Genomic DNA, 19,282 nt, shown 5'->3' with positions numbered 1-19,282 from the left:
TGCAGACAGAACTCGGGACGTGCATGACGGTTTGGGGGAGCACAGGGCTGGCAGCAACCAAGGGGAGGGACATCAGAAGGGGCTTCGCAGAGGAAGTGACCCCTGGGCCAGGCGGAGGACTTGGGAGGCCGCCGGGCTGTGACCCGTTGGAGGTTTCCTGGGACGCGCAGGGATCGTCGCGTTTCCTGTGCTCATTTTACAGATGAGGGAGCTGAGACTCAGGAAGGCGAAGCAAGCAGCTTCTTCAAGATCAACTAATAGGAGGCAGGGCATCCGAGACTGGAACCCAGTCCTCCTGCTCCAAAGCTTCAAGTCTTACCTACCCTGCCCACCTCGTAAAACCCTGGGGGCCTGCGAAAGCCACGGTAAGAAGCTCGGCGTTTACTCTGAGGGCCACGGGGTCCTGTAGGACGTTCAAGCGTTTGCATTTGCGATTAGCGGGCTCACCGTGGGGCAGAGCAGAGAGTGGATACGAAGGCTCCAGCATGGGGCAACGGGAAATCGAGCCAGCCCCGGCGCCGCCCCGGCCGGGACCAGGCCCCAACGGTCTGTGCAGCCCTCGCCCCGCCATCTGCCCCCCACACTGCAACAGTTTCCGCCCCGCCCAGGCCTTCCCCCACCCGCTCGCCTCCGCCCGGAACCCTCTGCCTGTCGCCCTTGGCCTGCCTGTGGTCCACTCCACCTTCCGGCTCCAGCTCAAGGCCATGGCCTTCGGAAAACCTTCCTTGACCACTCGCCTCTTCCAGCTGGGTCGGATGGCTGTGCTCTGTGTCCCCAGTCACCTCGCCCCTCAACTTTGACCCCTTTCTCTGTTCTCCTTCTAGAAAGGGCGCAGAGCTTCGCCCCGCCCCACCGCTCCCCAGCACCCAGCGCACGCGGCAGCCCCGGGCACCCAGGCGGACTGGACGCCGGAGGCGGCCACGACTCCTGAGAACACCCTCGACCCCACGCGCCTCCCTCAGCCGCACGCTCACGTGAGACGCCCGTCCCCCCGCCCTCATTCGCTGCACCCCGCTGGCCTTAGAGACATTGTCTAACGCACCCGGCAGCCGACAAGAGTTCTCAGGGAAGTTTCCGGTGAATGGCCTGGGCAATTGTGTTGTCTGGACAGAGAGGAAAGTGGGCCGTTCAGGGGTCTTCTACTCTGAGGCTGACTTGCACTGTCACCGGGCTCGGCCGCCTGCCGGGCTGGGTCGGGGTCCCTCCCCGGCTCCTCCAGGACCAGAGGCATCCCTTTGCGTTCGCATGCCCGCCGCCCTCACGAGGCTGGGTCAGCCTGAGCCCCAGGAGCACGCGACAGGGGCTCAGCATCTGCAGAAGTAACGACTTAATGGACGGCCGGCTAAACGCAGGGCCTCAAAGGAGCAGCTCAAACGGAAGGATGCCCGAGGCTGGCCTAGGGGCAGGGTGGCTGTCTTGGCTCAGCGCGGACTGGCCTAGACGGGCCCACCTCTGAGCCACTTCCACCCAGGTCGGGGCTTGGGACAGGGATGCCTGCAGACGACAGGGACGTGCTGGGGCGGGGTGGGCACCTCACGTCTCGGGGCCCCCGATTCTGGGGACTGGCCGCTTCCATCGCGAGTCCCCTCTGAGTGGGTCGTACAGTGTCCGCCTGTCCTCGGCCTGTCGTAGGCATCCACAAACCCAGGCGGCTGGGCGCAGGGCCGGCCCCTCATCTTAAGGGACCTGACTTCCTTCACCACGAAAGGTGGGGTGAGCAGGGGATGCCCCGTGCTGGCCGTTCCCAGACATGCTGGGACACCGGGTGCTGAGAGCAGAGAGCGGGCCCTAAGGTTCAACGGTGACTTTTTCCATATTAGCAAGGAGACAGGGAATTGAAATCTATCACTACCTCCCGTGTGCCAAACACTTTACACCCTTGGTCTCTAATCTTCATACCGGCCTTAGAGACGGCTACGAACCTCCCCTCACTTTACAGATGAGGAAACTGAGGCTCGGAGGCAGAGCGGCGGGTCCAAGGTTAACACGCGGTTTAGTGCCGGAGCCCAGGTGTGGGCCGGGCTCTGTGTGGCCCCACGCTGTTCCCCAGGCCCCGTCAGCTGGCCGGGCCCTCCCCAGCGAGTGCCCTGTGCCCCTCTCCCGTCACAGTGCTCCCGTACCCGCTCTCGGCTCCCGCTGCCAGCTGAGACCTGACTTGAATTTGGGGTTCCCTCCGTTGCGGCCCAACAGAGATTTGTACTGGAATGCCCCTCAGATTTCCAGACTTCGACGATGTTTCAGCAATGCAGTAAAAGCAGGTCTTCGCCACAACAAAAGGCAGAAACATCACCAAGGCGTAAACAGAATTCCTTGGCCTCTCCGGAGCATGTGTCAACATCTCTTTTTCTCTCGTCTTCCCGGTCTCTCTCCCCTTCGCTGCAGACTCAGAGCCGGTCGGGGCGGGCGCGTTCCTGGCACCGGCGGGGTGGGCCCCGGGCCGTCCCGGCCCCGCCTGAGAACAGATGCTGGCCTTGGTAAACTGAGAAAGCGTCAACCGCCGCGAGATGCTTTCCTGACGACCACAGTCGCCCACATGGAAAAGCCATTCGCAGCCGCGAGCCCCCGCGCCCTGCCCCCTGGCACACGTGTGGTGGCCGCGGCTCCAGGGACACGCCTCCCCAGAGCGGGGACGTAAGCGACGTGCACGGAGCGGCTCGATTTCAGCTGGTGGCTGGAAATTAAACGGATTTGAAATGTGCATGCTCAGAAACGATTTCGGCGGAAAGCACACCCATTTAATGTTGCGTCTCTAAATGGCGCCTGGGTCCCCGGGCAGGCCTGCAACATGATGGAAACCAGCAGGCAGGCCCCACCTGGGACCCCCACTCACCGGGGACACAGTGTCTCAGGGCAGGGTGTGTATGTGTGAGTGTGTGAGTATGTGTGATTTTGTGCAAGTGTCTGGCAGTGCAGGCCCGTGTGTCAGTGTGTGTCGTGTGTGTCTGTGTGTGTGTGTGCCCGTGTCTGCGTGAAGGGATGGACGGACAGGCGAGATGCTGCCCGTCCGTATGTTTTCGAGTCAGCAAATGTCACCGAAGCACCCGCCTTGCGCCCAGAGGAAGGAGGGGATGCGGAGTGGGGATCGCAGGGAAGAAAAGGTCGTGGCTCCTCGTAGCTTGTAGACTGTGTGAGGCATCGAGACCAAGTCGAAGATACAATCGAAGAGCAAGCCGAGCCCGCTTTTAACGTGTTGAACTGGGAAGGGGGGCGGGGACCGCGCGTCACCTGGGCGTTTGTGCGGCGTCATGAGGAACGGCTCAGCTCCGAAACCAGCTGGTCCCATTTACGGGCTCATCTCCACAGCTTCTTGGCTCTGAGGCCTCAAGCGAGTCACTTCTCTCTGGGCCTCAGTGCCGGTAAAATGGTGTTAACAGAATGTGCTGTGTTCGTGCCAGGCACGCAATGAATAACCACTCCTGTTCGTATTATAATTATTTCCCCTGGATGGGGACCTGTGAGATGGGCATTGAAGGCCCATTTCAGAGATGCGAAACCCGAGGCCCAATAGCCTCAGAGTGACAGAGTTGAGACTAGAGCCCGGAGCCACCTGGCTGCAAAGCCCCCCACGTCACCTCGCCCGCTGAGGCTCTGACCTCCAGAAATGCTGGTTTCGGAGGCAAGAGAGCTGATGAGGCAGAGGAGGACGGGGGGTCCAGCAGAGGGAAGAGCCCAGACGCAGACGCCCAGACAGAACCTCTCTTTCAGAGTGAGGGAGTAAGTGGCTCTCCTCTGCCAGGCCTGGCAGAGGCCCTGGGAGCTGGCAGGTGACCAAGACACAGCCCTGGGACCTATTAAATACCGTCGTGCCCTGGCCGTATCGTCCCCCGGACCAGTGGTCTCTCCACAGCAGCTGTTAGCCCGTTCCCAAGAGAGAGGCTCCAGATCACGACTGGAGGCCACTGCCCTTTCTAATGTTCACTGTCATGCAAAAATAGAATGGGCTACTTTGCAAGGCCATGAGGTCCCCACCAGTGGCCGCTCTGGCGTATTGTGATAGAGCCCAAGGGATTGTAGAACATGCAGCAATTCAATGGCTGGTACAGCTTAGTGTGATTTTATATAACAGGAGGCTCTATTATTCAATCAGATACTCGACAAGCATTTATTAAGCACTTACTGCACGCTAAGACCCATGCTGTGCGCAGGGGTACAGAATTAGTATAACACAGTCCTCGCCATCAAGAAACTCCTGTTCTAGCTGAAGGCTCTCTCTGCCCCTTTATGCCCTTTCTGAGTCTCAATTTATTTTAGTTACGAACTCAGTTTGATGGACTATGGCTTTAACTTTCTAATCAAGTATACTGAATGTTGGTATCTATGATTCTTTTTAAAAAGTCTTTAAAACAAATCATGTAGGTTATTTTATTAGCATGAGGACTGACTGCTTTTCTTGTACAGCGTGGCTACTCAGTGTCACACCGAGTAGCCACGCTGTACAAGAAAAGCAGTCAGTCCTGTATACTTCTTTGTTGTGGGGCTGCCCTGTGTTAACAGCATCCCTGGCCGCCACCCAGGAGATGCCAGTCACGCTCGGTCATGACAACCATGTTACCAAATGTCCCTTGGGGGACAAAATCACCCTCAGTTGAGAATGACTGTTTTAAAGGATTCTTTCCATGAGGCCTAAACAAAGGATATTCAGGGTCCCTGCACCGCAAAAACTTATAATCCCCATGGGGTCTTCGCAAACTAACCACACGAGAAATCGAGCCTCACCTGGCCCTACTGTGCGCTGGGCACCAGGCAAAGTGCTGCCGGAGAGGAGCGGGCCCGGGACGAGGTCAGACGCCTGATCATCATCCCACAGAAACGCGAGGGCTTCGGACGCCAGTTTCTCATAGGTAAGTGGTGAGTGTGAGCGTTTGGGTGAAACACAATTTAAACAAAGCACAAAGTGGGGACAAATTAGGTGTCCGGGTGACATGCGTCCCCTTCCCTTCTCCCACCCCGTCCCCACTTTTCCAGACGCTGGGATCGGCTGCAGCGAATGCTCCCTCCCAGCAACCTCGCCGCCCGCCTCCACTCTCGCTTATCCAGGCAAAGGGGCAGTAACGCAATGCCCCCTCGGGGGACCCAGGCAAACAGATCGTGAGTACCTCCGAGTTAGAACTTCCAGGGCCTGAGGTAAGTTCATCACCCTCCCCAGGCTGTCCACAGTTTACGCCACTCACAAGGCGTCGAAAAGAAAAGGAAAGGAAAAGAAAGAAAAGAAAAGAAGAAGAAGGGAGGATATGGAGGTGAGAGAGAGAGAGAACCAAAACCAAAACTCAGAACCGGTTTCCACCAGGCCAGGCTTCGAAAGCATAAAATTAGCTTCAGAAAAGTCCTGAACTTCAGCTAGCAGATTATTGGGCAAATTCCGAGTGCCATTTGCATTCGTTTTCAAACAGCTTTTGGAGGCTCGTTCTGGGCACCCCGCTGGGCGGTGATTTTAGGTTTCATTAGGCACCGCGGTGCTCTGTGACCACGGTTTGTAAGCAGCTGAAAACCTGAGATCAAGTGCAAGGAGGACTCAGCAGCCGAATTTCAGGGCCGGGAGGGAAGAAAAAAAAAAAATAAGGAAAAAAGGAATCTGGAATGTGTTTCTACTTACTGTCCATTCCAGTAAAATGAAACGGTCTCTCCTCCAAACATGTGTTACTGCTTAGGCCAGAAACTGTATATATTGGTCTAAATCCAGAATGGTCTATGTGACATATTACTCCATATGACAAAATTACTACAACCTGCACTCTCTGTAGAAACGCCTGTTGCAACAGTATAGGATGATAATTTGTTGTACAACAAAAGTACATAATAATTTCATGTCGACGTGGGCCAGGCCTCGGGATTTTCAAAGGGAAATCTCGGATGCATGTGGACCGCTGCTGAATATGTACCCCCCCCCCAATTCCCCCACCTCTACCCCCCACACGCACGCTCATATGGTGTGTGATCAGGATGGGAGAAAGTGGGGCTTTATTTATAACATACCATATTCCACTTGAAAGTGACAAGAACACACACACACACACACACACACACACACACACAATCGAAAACCTAAAAATAAAGCCAACTGGAAATCTGGTGTTCTCATGCATGAGGCGTCGGTGGCCAGAGCTGGTTCACCTCCCAAAGGGTGAAGGAAGGAGGGAGGAGAAGCCAAAAGACAGGAAGGTTCCCCTATCGGCACAGAGCGGCTGCCCACCCGCCCAGAGACAAGCCGCGTGACTTCCGCGAGACCCCCACCCCCAAACCGCAGCCTCCTCTTCAGGCCTCGTCTGGGCTAAGGTTTCATGACGCACCCCGGGCCCCGTTCCAATCCTCGCATCTGCCCCTCTAAGCGGCTCCGACAGATCACCCCGCAGTACGCGGATTCTCGTCGGGATAATGTCTTGGAGAGGAACGACCCGAAATGTGATCCAGTCAGAACGCGTTCACGGCAAAGCATTTCTTTATGACACTTCCACAGAGCAAGGTTGCAAACCAGGCGGGAGATGTGGGGCTAGAAGAGCTGAACGCAGGGCACGAGACGGCTCGGTGGCTCCTACGTTTCGGTGTGACACCGATTTTCCTGACGTGGAAACTCCGGTTACGGGAAAACGGGAAAGCATTCTTTTCTCTTCCCCCGTCATTCCCTGCCTGCCTTCTTTCCTTCCCTTCCTTTCTCCTTTTCTCTCTCCTTCTGTTTCCTCTCTCATTGGATATATTTTCAAAGTGAGAACACGGAGACTTTCTGGGGCGCTTCCTCGAAGTCCCCTCGGCCGGGCGTCTTCACAGAGCTCGGACATCCGGACACCGCTCATTGGCCCCGGTTCACCTCTGAGTTTCAAACCCACTGTTCTCCCGGAAAACGTTCTGAGCTCTTCTGAGACACACTTAAAATGTTCCTATAAAGAAAAAAGCTTATAAAAGCCTTTTATATCTCAATTATTTCAAAATGTAACTTAATTTGTCCCTGCTACCCAAAGCCATGGCTCAGGCTACTGCTGTGGCTTCCGGCAACCCAGCTTTCTCTAGTGGGGCTGGGCAGCCGGACCTGTCTTCTGGGTTGGGTGACCGTCGAAAATCTATCTTCTTAGAGTTTTTTGGTTCAATAAAACCTGAAACATATTTTGCCTGGCGCTTTTCCCCAGGATTTTTAAACCCGTGTGCACTTTACGGCAAATGAGATCCATGTGTCCCTGATTCATTGACACTTAAGCCATTAGGACGCTGCTTTGCAAGAGCACTTTGATGTCCAAGGGCCGTGGAGCTGTTTGTAGGGCTTTTTTCCTTCACAAACAGGAAGTTTCCCCTTCTCGCGGAGCCCCCAAAGTGAGAGGCGGCCTCCCAGGGTGCGGCACAGTGAGCAGGAGGCAGTTCCGGCTCATCGGAATATGTTTGTCCCACACGGCCACAGGACAGCCCCGAGACCCTGCCTTGGGGTGTGGGGTGGGAAGGGGTCTTACGTAAGGAGCCTCAGAGCCGGAGTCGGGCCGGGCCCTGGCACCGCACCCCTGGGACTCACACCCGTCTCCCAGGGTGGACTCCACAGGTCCTGACATGTTTACTGCTTTTATGGGGCATCGAAATAACACGTGACAAAATGAACAGCCAAGTACCACGCCTGGGGAGCAGGGCGGGGACGTCGTCTGTCTGCCTGTTCTCAGGGGCGCTGCAGAGGTGGGGACCTGGGCTTGGGGTCAGGGGACGGGAAGCCGTCAGGGAAGGAGCCTTGGAGACCGGTTCCCGGGACACTGTTCCTGGGGCGTCTGAAGGGTTTCAGTATCAGACGGTACCTCACGAGGCCCAGTTGGACCCCGCCACCAGCAGGGAGGGGAAAGAGAGAGCTGGGCCTCTGGGCACCAGGAGGCCTGGGCCTTGAACACTGGCCCTGCCACCCGCCAACTCGGGCGAGCAACTTTGCCCGTCACAGCCTCGGTTTCCCGCCCCCTCTGTGAGCAGAGACGCCGGGCCCTGAGGGTCGCTATGGGAACCATGCTGGGCCGGAGCAGCCGCACCACCTCACCGGCCCTCACACTCACGCTGGACACTTACTTGTCGCTCGTTTGGCCCCCAACATCCAATCGCGCCTTCCTGTCTGCTCACGGCTCGCTCCTGGGTGTCTCTTGGATGGGAGGTGCGAGCTGTCTCCGTCTCCCAAGAGACCAGTCTCCCACGCCTCGTGCCAGCGCGGCCGGGGGTGCAGACCCACGACGCAGGCCCGGCGGGAGGTGCTTGCATCTGTGCTTCTGAGTCTTAAGCTTATGACTTCGGCACACGGGTGGGCGACAGCTAGGGGTCAGACTCACAGCAGGGGAGCTGCGGACCGTTGGTTTGGGCTGCCTCCCGATCCTGGGACGATCTTGGTTCCTGCTCACAGTCCAAACCTAGCTCTCCAGTCTCCTGTGGATGCTGGCAGTGCCCAGAGTCCTTCTGACGAGGCCCCTTCTTACCCAGGACAGAGGGAATGTGTGTTGCTTGCAGCCACCACCCCTGAAAACGCCATACGCTTCAGCTCGGTCCTCACGTCCAGTCTGGTGTCTACCCCGGTCATAACCCTAGCTTCTGGTGTGCACCAACTCCCCTCTTCCTGTCCTGCTCACGTGCAGAGGACACCTGCACCTGTCTGAATTTCAAGTGGGACTCACTGCTGGGGTGAGCACGTGACCCAGACATGGCCAACCAGAAAATTCTGGGTGGTCGTGGTTCGGGAATGGGCACGTGAGCTGAGCCGGTTCGATGTGAGTCAATTTCACATGACGTTTGCTGGAATTCTTGGGAGAGCGAAGCTCCCTTTCGGCTGGGGTTGTGAAACTCGTCGGTCACAGAGCCGGAGCTACGGGGGGCAAAGATGAACACTAAGGAGAGAAACTGCCTGAAAGGGACGGAGACACAGAGAAGCGGAGCCCAGAGAAAAAGACGGCGCCCTGATGAGCTGGTTCGCACCTCTGGATCCAGCGAAGCCCGAAACACTCACGTCCCGAAGCTCGCTGGATATACAAGCCAATCTACGTCAGTCACCGAATGTGGGGACTTTGTCACAGTGGGAAGAAACCACCACGAACCCCATGACTGCTCACACTTCACCAGTTCCCTCGGTTCCCCAGAGGAACCCCAACCCTAGATCAAGCCGACTGTTGACTTTCCCGGTTCCGGCCCCCACACCAGACACTCTGGAGTCGCTTCGACGACACGATCTCTGAGCTCAACCCAGTCCTCGTGGTACCCTGTAATACTGGGGTGCCACCACGGTGAGCTCCCTCGCCCCTGACCGGAAGGTGGTCCTTCCTCACCGAAAGGGAGGGGCGAAGCCTGCCGCCTTTATTCTGGACAACGGTGTGTGCGGCTTCAAGTCAGGGGTCCGAGCCTGAGACAGGGAAGGGCGAGGGGGTGCGAGAAGAGCCCAGCAATCTCGTGCAGGCGTAAAAGCATTTAGCACAAAGCCGGCCCAGCAGTGAGCGCTCGGTAGATGGTAACGATCATCATTCGAGCAACCCCCGCCCTGACACCTCCGTTTTCCAGGCTTCCCCACACCTCCGCACCCCAACCCCCCAGACTCTACCTCCTTCAGGGTGCGTGTGGATAAGATGTCAGCAGCACTCTCAGGCCTGCGTTAAACATGTGGCAGACACCAGCTTGGACAGGGGCCTGCCCACCCTCCGCGCAGGTGCTGGCCAGGGTCGGCCTGTGGCCTGGGCCCCCATCGAGCCGTGTCTCTGTGGTGACAGCGGCACATCCTTGACACTTGCTTCTCGAGGCCCAGATGTCAGCCACATGAAGCCTAATGCTCTGCAGCTGGTCCTCGGGCATTTTGGACTCCCAGAGGCCCATGTCGGAGAATGATAATAATTATAATAATAATTGCTACCATTTAGTGCTTGCCCATGGCCTGGACGCCAAGTGGGGCCCTTTACATGACTGCTGATTTGCACAGCAGACTGTGAGTGGGGAGGGGTGTTCTCTACCTTACAAATGAGACGCTTGAAGCTCCAAAAAACAGACTTGCTTAAGTCCACATGGCAAGTAAGTTACCGAGGCAGAATCTGAACCCAGAGCTCTCTGACTCCTCAACCCCGTTCTCGGGGAGGCTTCTGTCATCTGCCTCCCCAGCTCCCATTCCCCTCTTCTCTTGGAAGAGCTCTCGGTGCCTTTGTGTGTCCGTATGATCTGGGTAGGCTCCCCACAGGCCCAGAAATGGAGGGCAGGGCTCAGGCCGAAGCATTACACCCTATGGCCACCCTGAGTGGTTCAGCAGTGGGTTTGTGACCAACCGAGGGGCCTCTGGCTAGGAAGATGACACCGAATCGGAGAGCATGTGAGGCTTGGTCCGGAGGCAGCTTGAAGCATGAGCGCAACGAGCCCCGGCAAGCAGATTCGGGGAGAGACAAGGAGAGGGCACGTCCGGGGTGCCCCTGCCTGCCCGCGCCAGGCCCTGCTGGAGCTGGAAGTACACGGGCTGTTCGGTGACATGAGCCCAAGGCCGCGCACGTAGGAAGTGGCTGAGCTAGGGCTGGAAGCAGGTCTGGAGCACCTGCCCAAGCACCGGAAGAAAGACGGTGGCCACGCTGCGGCCACCGGGGTGGGTACCACTCTCCCGTGGTCCTCTCTCCACCGACCTGCCCGTTTATCTCTCCTCAATGTCACCTGCAACCTCCAACGCAGTCCCAAGGCTTATTCCTTTAGGGCCATTGTGACCTTGAGCAAACAGGCAAATAAATATTCATAGTAGGCAAAGTAAAAACAAATGATATAGCATCTCTAACCACTATGTTGCGCTTCTGAAATGAATATAACATTGAATGTCAACTGTAATTGAAAAATAAAAAAATATTTTAAAGAATAAAAGGAAAAGGCATAGTATTTCTCATACTGTTTGGCGCAGATGCCCTTGCTAGGCTGCACGTAGGGATTTTACCCATGCAATGCCGGCGGCGTCACCCCAAGCTGTTGAGGGTGCAGGTGTGGGTGCCGACGGTGCTTGGTGCCTCTAGGGATTTCCAGCGTGTCAGGGTTTGCTGCACTTCAGGTGCTCCCCTGGGTGCTGGACGGCCAGGGGTGAGCGAACACAGAAACAGCCCCTGCCCTGGAAGAGCTATGGTCTACCGTCCCGCGGAAATTCCTGCGCTCAGCAGCCGAGCAGAAGCCAGACACAAGAGCCTTTTCTGAATGACATTCTAGAATGGGCAAACTCCAGAGACCGAAGTCAGATCGGCAGTGGCCTGCGGTAGGGGGTATAGGGGCTGCGTGCGAAGGGGCCCAGGGGGACCTTCCATAATGGGGGGAGATGTGCTCCGTCCTGCCAGGGTGGCGGTAGCACAGAAGGCGTGCACACCGCGAAGCTCACCGAACCCCGTGCTTGGAAGGCACGCATCGATCGCGTGTGAGGTGCAGCTCAGCAAGGTCGGCTTTAGAAAGAGCATTCCTAGTTACAGGGAAAATCGGAGAGCGCTTGGTCTCCTGGGAGGGGAGACGTTTCGAGAGAGCGCTGACATCTTTCCGATCGATGCTCAGGGTCCCTCGGTCTCAGCCTGGCCCTGCCGGGCGCTGCGGCCGTCTTCCCACTCCCCAGGGCGTCCTTCGTGCTGTGGCTCTGTGGGCGTATCCCCGATGACTCCCTCTTTCCGCCCTCACGTCCCCTCCATCACCAATCCTGCCGATGCCACCTCCTCTGCATCTGCCGCTCTCCCTCCGCACAGCCCCCAGATGATTTCAGGGGCCCGTGCGCCCTCCCCGGCTCCTGCTTCTCTTGCTCTTCCTAGTCTACAAGCTGCAGTGCCGGTCACGTGACCTCGCCACATCCTTGATGCATATTTTCCCACAGCTCCTCGGACAGAGACCACTCGTGGCCTATCCAATACCCGTTCTCCTCTTCTCCCGCAGGGAAGGAGCCCTGGTTTTGGTAGGATTAGCAATGGGCCCAATTGAGAAACTACATTTCAGCCCTTTCAGATTCTTGTCTAAATTCTGCCCAGCAGAGAGGGGGTGGGAATCACTGGGTGGGGCTTCCAGGAAGGCACATTTACTCAAGGGCTGACTCAGCTGGGAGGCCCTTTCCACTTCCTTCTTCCCATTCCTCTTTCTTCCTGACTGGAATGCTAACGTGCTGGCCGGAGCAACAGTGGCCATCAGGTGTCCATGAAGAGGTGCTGAGGACGGAAACAGGTACTAAGGATGGTGGAGCTTGGAGATAAAAGACTCTGGGGAGCTGACAACATTGTGGACTGAACGGCCTGCCTCTGGATTCTTTTCAAAGGGAGAAAAATCCCTGTCTTGCTTAAGCCACGGTTGTCCTGTGTCTCTCTTACAAAGAGCTGAAAGTAAGTCCTATCTGTTACAGTGTCCTGAGCCCCCTCTGATAAAGTATCGAATTCCCCGGCACGGCTTACGAGGCTGTTCGCGCTCTAGCCCTCTGGGTTTCCATGGATGAACGTCAGTGCATTCATTAAGTTGCGTGCAAAATTGTGGTGTGTGTACGTGTATGTGCGCACATGCATTTTTTCCCTAGAAAAGAGATCGACAGTTTTCATCAGATTCTCAAAGGAACCTGGGACACCTGGCCCCCCAAATGTGTTCAATCTCGTATAAAATCCTGCATTCGCATGCATAATCGCCCCCCTTTTACACATGAGGAAACTGAATGTTTAGGCGACTTATAAAGTGCTACACTCTGGGCAAGTGAAGGGAGAGAGAATAATGCATGAGTTTGGGGGAAAAGAAGCCAGAAAAGCAGCCCAGTGTTCCTCACGGGTGGAGGCCAGGGCGGAGCGCCTGCATTTGCACCCCGAGGCCTGCTGGGTCTCTCGGCTGGGGTGGTTCCCATCGCCAAGGGCGACCCTTTCACTGAGCTGTCTGTCTTCTGTTCTGTCTGACCACAATGTTCTCCAGCTGCTGTCTCAGGCACCAAGAGGCCCTGGCTTTTGGAGTCATCTTGTCCACCTGGTTTGTTGCTCTGTTCGATTTCCGGGTTACCCCTGAGAGGTGCTCAGGCCCCACGCTCCCAGGGTGCTTTCGAGCGTGCGCTCGGAGCCTTACCCATCTTTGCTCAGTTCCAAAGTCGACACAAGACTGAAGAGCCACAAGGTTTGCCGCGCACCTGGCGTGCTCAGCCCCCTGTCAAGCCTCAAAGAGGCCCGTTGAAAGCATCTTCTCAGACCCGCGGGACACCATTTTGAAGACTTCTGTGCGGCAGACGGTTTCCTTCCTGCGTTTGGGTGCCCGGCACCTGCGCCTCTGCCCCGTGTTTGGGGAGCACCACGCCACATACATCTCAGCTTGGAGCTGGGCCTGCCTTCTTGACTTTCCCAGCCACCCTGGCAGGGCGCAGGACCAAGGCACCAGCAGCCATCCCTTCGTACTGCCAGATGGGAGCTGGGGACACCGAGAAGAGAAACCATGGAGAAACAGGCCCCGTGGAAGCGGCCGGACGGCCAGAAAGATCCTCCTTTCGGCGCGAGCCGCTGACGGCCAGTGCGGGACGGTAGCAAGGCAGTGCGTGGCGTCTAGGCCTCCGCAGCTAGAGCGGCAGCAGGGTCTTTGCAAGGCAGGTTCCGTCGCCTGATGATGGCCAACGTTCTGCCTGCCCTTCCTTCTAAGCCTAGCTTCCCTTGCTTTTGTAGATGGGGGAAACAGAGGCACCTAGGTGAAGTAGCCCATTCAGCATAGACAGCATTTGGGGACTATTATCCAGATCTCTCAAGCTCCAGTTGAATGTGGTTTTCTCTGAGCTATATTCATGTCGCCTATATTGCCTATATTTAGGAAATACACTAAGGCCACATAAAAATACAGGTCCTTAATTCTATGCCACGAGACTGTGTCATTCCATCTAACAGGCATTTACGTAGCACTTCCTGTACACCCAGGAGCTGAGCAGGCGCTTAGAGAGCATATTAGCTATGGTCTTATAACCAACCATCCTTAAACTGAGTGGCTTCTTATTTTTGCTTACGAGCCAGCTGACTTGTTCATGAGTCTGCAGTCAGCCGTGTGCCCTCCTGGACGCTCTGCTCGCCTCGTCTGGGGTCTCTCCTGTGCTTGGTGAGTTGGCTGCAGGATGGTCTGCGACAGCCTTGGCTGGGCTGTCCTCCGCCTGGACCTGGCCCTCTGGCAAACTAGCCTCGGCTGGTGCTTATGGTGATGATGGGACCCCCGAGACCAAGCGGAGGCGCTCTGAGGCCAAGGCTTGGGTCTAGCACCCCTCACTTCCACGGCATCCTATTGGCCAAAGCGAGTCACATGTCAGCCTCAGGGGGAAAAAAAAGAATCTATTTTTATTTCGTTGTCTCAGGTTTTGTCATGAGAACATTCCCGAGCCAATGATGGTGGCAAGAGGAACGGGACATCTACCTGGCTTAAGCCTCAGTCTCTTAACCTGACCATACGCCTTGACGGCCGCAGAAGAAGAGGTAACGGACGATGAGGAGGAAACAGCGATGGTTATGACACGCGCCTTCTAAGTTCACGGACCTGCTCGCAAGACGCGAGGACTCCATCTATGAAATCAGATTACTTTCAAAGGCCCGAGAGATTACTGATTCCTTCCAGAATATCATTCTTGTACTTCTAACGACCATTCAAATGTATAATCATTAAATGACTGACGATTAGAGAACTATCTAATCCATTTTCCAGATGGGAAAATTGAGGCCCTACTGTGCAGTACTTACACTCTCTCTTATCTTTTTATTTCACTGGTTCTAAGAGGCACCTTTTGTTTTTACCATGTTAGTATCCCCGAACCTGGGCCGCGTGGGAGTTATTCAGCTTTCCAGAAAAATCCGCTGGTTGTCTTCGCCCTGGAAACGAGGCGGCATCGCACATCTCCACTCGCACAGCCCTTTGAAGTGAGATGTACCACGTAACTCGCGTCGGCCCACAGCGCGGTTTCTGAGCGGCACCCTCGAATTGCCAGGTCAGTCTGTCACGCACCCCTGCTCCCGCCAAACGACCGTGGGAGCGCACGGCGAGATGGAGCCTCCACTAGTCTGAGTTCCTACTACGAATCGTGTCTCCTCAAAATTTATATGTTGCAGTCCTAACCCCTAGTACCTCAGAGTGGGGCTGCATTGGGGAAAAGCGTCTTTAAAGAGGGAATTACCTTAAAAGAAGGTCATCAAGGCGAGCCCTAATCCAATGTGACAGTGTCCTTATAAGAAGAAGAGGTTAGGACACAGACAGGCACAGAGAGAAGACAAAGGGAGAAGACGGCCATCTACAAGCCAAGGAGAGAGGCTCGAGAAGAAACCAACCCTGCTGACACCTTGACCTTGGACTTCTAGGCTCCAGAACTGTGAGGCAAGACATTTCTACCGTTTAAGCCACCTGGTCTGTGGTACTTTTTAAATGACAGTCGGAGCAAATTAATACAGTCCCCAAGAGACCGTGGTGACCAGAGCCCTCCCTCCCCCCGCATTTTACATGCAACATAAGCTAGAAATAAACTTGGTCGTGTAAGCCACCGGAGCTTCGTATGGCTTGTTACTGCAGCATAACCTACTCCATCCTAACTGAAAAAGATGCATCTTGCAGTTGCTATAATAAGAAAGCAATGTGCCAGTATCATGGGCAACCTTTCTTCTTTCTTAGAGTCAATACAACGATCACCCTGCAATCGATATCATTTTATATTAGTAGAAACATGCTGCATGCAGCACTTAATAGTTGGTCAAATATGTATATGTCTGTTACTACTTTGCATTTCCATAAAACTGCAATTGTAGAACAGTAATCATAACAAGAAGAATAGCTAACATATTCAAGCACTTCCTTCGTGACAGCGACAGCACTAAGCACTTTCCATTCTTTATATTTTTAATCCTCTCAAAAAACCTATGAGGTAGTTTATCTCTGCTTTAAATGGGGACACTTAAAGAGGTACAAGGACCCCTCTTTCCCCTCCCTCAGTAAACTGTAGAACGCAAACCAAGGTCTCTAAACCCAGGGACCCTGCTGCATTCTATCAAGTTGTCAATCAATAAAACGGTTATTTTTATTTTGTAAATATCATGTGTCTTTTATTTTGGAATATGCACTACACTAAGTAGTAATAAATCTTTTATTTTCTAGTTTAGTAATTTCAGCTTTCCAGTGAAATCTAGAGAACCTTTCTCATTCGTCTGACTTAACAGAACTTCAGATACCTAAATACATGTAGTCACCTGCTGCCTATAAATGTGGTGGAATTCGTTACGCGTAATATCCTTAGTACATGACATGCCTTTTTTTTTTTTGTTCTGGTTGGAAAAACAACCATTCTCCACAAACTGCGGGATGATTTATTCGATTGTTGTTATTCATGGCTAGGAAAACCTTAGAATGCTCAAAATAAGCGAAAACATTTCTACAGCTGCTACAGTACGGAGCTGGCACGGACCGCGGTGACCCTACAGAGGTGCCAGCCTCCTGAGCGCAGCCACGGGCACTTTGCAGGAGCATGTGCTAACCCACGGGGGCGTCCTTGCGAAAACTCCGAGGACTGCTTGCGTGCCCGAGCTAACCTCCGACCCTGAAGCCGGCCCTGATCTCGGGGGCCCCTCGCAGGCAACAGCACCCTTTCTCACACGGCCTGAGCTGTGTGGAGCAGGGAAGGATGAGGTGTTAAGAGAGTCCTAATGAGCCATGTTACAGATGTGTAAAACAGCTGGGGGATGATGTCACGACGCTCGCCCTGCCGCCTCTGCTACTTGCTGCCGTTATTAGAAACAGACACTGGAGGAGGGCACCTAGAATACGCGCCCGTCCCCTCGCGACCACTCTCTGGTCCTAATTAGGTAGACGCGGCCCCAGCTGCTGCACATAAACCTCACCAGGTGACTCCGAGCCGCCTGGGTTTATAACCCAGATGAGCTCTGCTCCGGCTTGCACTAGAAAGATGCCATCTTCAGTGACGGATTTATTGTACTTGTTACATTGTGAGCCTGACCCCTGGGTGGGTGGGGAGAAAGATGAAATTTTCAGAGAAAAGATCTGAAAAGGGCTGCAATTAATCACAAACTCTGAAATGTGTTCAATTAGGACTGCGATTCTTAAAGCGCCTGATGCCTGATGATGTCAGATTCTGTCACGGCTGTGAGTTTAAGACTTGTTTTCCAAAACAAACATTAAGAATCATCCTGTCTTGTTGCTAACTCCAAACGTACATTCTTTCCCCCTCATTAAGCTAGAAAAGGAACTTTTAAGTGCCTACTATGTGCCAAGTGATTACATAGAGTGGCTCATTTAGTCCTTCGACAACCCTAGGAAAGATGATTGTTGATGAAGCCGGGCTCAGAGAGGTGCAGTGACATTGAACTATAATCTTGCAATAATATATTTTATGTGACATTGTACAATATTAACTCTAAGCAGCCTCTGGTAAGTTAAGAGTGCACATTGTAATCTCTTTAGCAATCTCTACAAAACACAAAGAGAGATAGCTAAAAATCCGAGAGAAATTGAAGTGAAATACTAAAAAATCTTTAACTAAGCCAAGTGATGAGAATAAAATAGAGGAAAAACGGATGCAAAGAATATAGAACAGTAAAAAAAAAAAAATTAGTAGACCCAAATCTAACCATATCAATGATTACATTAAACGTTAGACTAAAATCTTCTCAAAAACGTTCCCAAAAGGAAAACTTGAAGCACATATAGTTTCGCCAGTAAATGTTAACAATTATTTAAGGAAAAGTAATATTGATCTTATATAAAACTCTTGTTTTATAAAGTCAGCATAACCCTGTCACCAAAATCTGACAAAGATATTACAGGAGAAGAATATTATAGACCAATATGTCTCATGTACATAGACAAAATATTTTTACTAAAATACTAGAAAATTACATCCAGCAACATGCAGAGAGGAAACTACATAAACTGGCTGGACTTTATCCCAGGAATGCAAGGTTGGTTGGTTTAACATTCCAAAGTCAATGAATGTAATTAACCTGTGAGTTCACCGCCAAAGCTCAAAGACATTCTCATCCAGTACGACTAGACCTTGTTATTACCTGATCCCCATCACCGTGAATTTAAAAATCTCAGAATCCCTGATGCTGGTGCTTACTACCAGAAATCCTATTGACAAGCCATCATGAAGATTAGAGTTTACCTTTATAATCAACAATGATTGTGAGATTTAACATTTTAAAAAAGGTACGTTCTCTGACCACAGTGGGTGGGGGTCATTTCCATCCTGACCGAGCACACCTCCTTGAACTAGAGCCACACGGATACTCGGGGCATCTGTCTCTCCAGACTCACCTTCGTGTGTGTGCAGCAGGGGCAGCCACTTAATCCTCAGCCATGAGTCTCAGCACCCAAGAAATCTGAGATTTGTCCTAAAAATGTGACCACGTCCACAAAATGGTGTGGACCCTTCCAAATCTGTGATGGCAGAGTGGTCAGGGAGGGTCAGCAGCGAAGTACGGACTCCGTTTCCGGTGACTGAATGCGCGTGGTCCAGGCTGAGTCTCGATTTCTGCTCCTCCACCTACAGAAGAACACGTAACGCAGCCCCAACCACAGATCCACCCGGATGTCTTTTCACGTCATCGAGAAAGGACAATCCTGAGGAGCCCCGGGGGGTGGGGAGGGGTCAGGTTTCTCCGAGGCCCCACTATCCTACCATTCTCAGATCCGGGGAATCTCAAAATTTCCCCCCAGGAAGGTATATGAGATTAAACGGATTCTTCAGACAAAGCTCAAATTTCTTTCCCATATCCCCCACACTGACAATAGAAAAGGCGCAAGTATAAAGAACTTCACGGTCCTCACGGATTTCTTCCTCCCCCACATCACGCAATGAACGTCACGGGCAAGGTCCTCCCCTCACACCTTTCTGACGGCTGAGGGAGGAAAGCAGGGCGCAGCGGCCTCCTGTCCTGACTCGACGAAGGGGTTAAAACCGTTTCCCCCTCTCCCTGCAGGCGCCCCCTCTGGGGCAAGTGAACTCAGCTTTTCCATATTTAGACCAAACGCCTCGAATTCCTTCCTGGCAGGTGTTCAACGGATGAGAACAAATTAGGTTTTGAACATTGCTTTTTGCCACAAGTCTCAGGCCCGCGAGGCAGGTCCGTGTGGGAAGCCTAGGGCGGATGGAAAGGAGAAGAGATAAAGCGTGGCATTCGGAATCGGAAGGGCCCGGGTTCGAATCCAGCGCTGCCGCTCACCAGCCGTGCAGCTTCGGGCACGTCGCATGGCTCCCCGGGCCACTGTGTCCTCATGTGGAAAACAGGTACACACGTGTCCCTCACAGGGGCGTCTGGGAATCTGACAAGACGTCACACGTAAAGGGCCTGGCTCCTACTTAGCGTTTAATAAACAGTTGTGTATTAGT

The sequence above is a fragment of the Rousettus aegyptiacus genome, unplaced genomic scaffold (genome assembly GCF_014176215.1).
Source record: "Rousettus aegyptiacus isolate mRouAeg1 unplaced genomic scaffold, mRouAeg1.p scaffold_m13_p_7, whole genome shotgun sequence".
NCBI lineage: Eukaryota > Metazoa > Chordata > Mammalia > Chiroptera > Pteropodidae > Rousettus > Rousettus aegyptiacus.
Note: the sequence above shows the minus strand (reverse complement) of the source record.